We start from the raw sequence: 1,952 nt of genomic DNA, 5'->3' as shown, positions 1-1,952 counted from the left end.
CAATTAAAATATCCAAAAAATAACATTTTTAAGATAAGCGAATAATTTATTCGATCTCGATCATTCTTGGTTTGAAAGAAAGAAACCAACCAATCATAACTTATTTTTTAAATAAATGTAAATTTGGATGTCGTGCCGAGGTCAAAAATGAGAAACCAGAAAATAAAAATCACTAGCACATGAATTGGCAAAAGCATATGTTCAAGGCAGATATAATACCATAATAGTAAAATTGGATACATTTAATATACAATATCTAAGAAAGATATCAAAATAACTCGAAGCCACAAACCGAATCGAGGCATAATGCAAATTAATACATTGTATAAACATAAATATGTGGTATTGAAAAGAGTATAGGTATCGAAGAAGTTTTAAGAGAAAATGAAATGGTCGAGATTGTATTTATGATGACCAATGAGAATATCATACGTTTGTAAGAAGAAAAATTTTAAATTGCCATGCCAAAATAAAACAATATAATACACACAAAAAGTACGTAATAAATTGCTCTAATAGCATCTATCCTTAACTAGCAGGTCAAATTGGTCAAAAAATCGTCAGTAGACTATGTAATATAAATAACTGTTATTTTTTTAAGTACGCGTTCAAATGTTAAAATCATAGATAATATTTAAATATATCCGTAAATTTAATTCGATAATCATTTTTATCAAGAAAAAATTATAGCCTTTTCCGTTTAGACATATAAAATTGATTTGTGAATAAAATTAAACAAATAAAAATCGTTAGCAAAGCTTATTTATGCAGTAATATTATAAAATGTTATGGGAATTTATAGCAACGATTATATGTAATTAAATATCATAAAAGAACTATAAACTATAAAAAACATTTTATGAAAGAGGATATGTAGCAATAATTGAATTTTATACGATTTTACATAAATAAAAATTATTATTGTTATAAATAGTATTTGGTAAGGTTTCATGCTTATACTTTTTATTAAATATTTTAAATGTATTTTATAAAGAAGGAACATTGTTGCTTGCGGTATAAACTACAAATGAAAAGAATTTGAGTTATTTGTTTCAATATAAAATTTGGAAATGTCTTAAACACTATTTTCAAATATAAAGCTTTTTTTCTACATATACTAAAAACAGCGCAAATGTATTCTTACGGCAAGTTACACCTCAGTATTTATACAATTTATATGTATTTGCTTGTTTATATAAATAATTAAAAAACATTCACCACATATTTTTCAAAAAAAATATTTTTGATAATTTACTTATTTCTTTTGGGTAGTATATAATTCTTTGTAACTTCACTCTGTAGAACTTAGTTTATGATGTACGAACTTTTTTTTTCTGTGGCTGAATTTCTTTACTATCCTACTATATGCAAAAAATCAGCATAAAAAAGTTATGATCTTCTATTTCAACATCACCTAATATCTTCTACAAAGTTGCCATCAACTCCTTTCTACTTTTCTAAAGGAATAAAAATTTACTCAGTTTCTAATGGTTCGATGCATTAAGAATTTTTTACAGTTAAAACATATAAATCTATAAAATATTAACTGAACATACTATTATCAGGGCTTTAAATTTTATAAAGCATTTTTATGTGTGTCAGTTTGCGCGCATTATAATTAATAGCTTTGATATATCTGTTTTGTCTCTTTTATATATCGAAGTCTATGAATATCTCAAATTTCATACTTTTTCGATTATTATATTGCACTTTTTATCATTCACTTGATACTTTCCATATTTTTGTATGATTCAATTAAAAATTATGTATTTTTATATACTCTATGGTATAGCGTGTACATATTTATATGATTAACATAGTATTTGCACACGATCTAGCTTTCTAAATATGACATTTTTACAAAATTTGGATTTAAATTGCTACGACTTCTTTATTTGACCTTTCTATATTGTATATATTAAACTATCCACTTTATTTGATCATTATTTATA

This window comes from Rhyacophila brunnea, unplaced genomic scaffold (genome assembly GCF_057557595.1).
Source record: "Rhyacophila brunnea isolate RB1 unplaced genomic scaffold, BYU_Rbru_1.0 scaffold_69, whole genome shotgun sequence".
NCBI classification, from domain to species: Eukaryota; Metazoa; Arthropoda; class Insecta; order Trichoptera; family Rhyacophilidae; genus Rhyacophila; species Rhyacophila brunnea.
The sequence above is the reverse complement of the archived record's forward strand: the minus strand, read 5'-3'. Positions refer to the sequence as shown.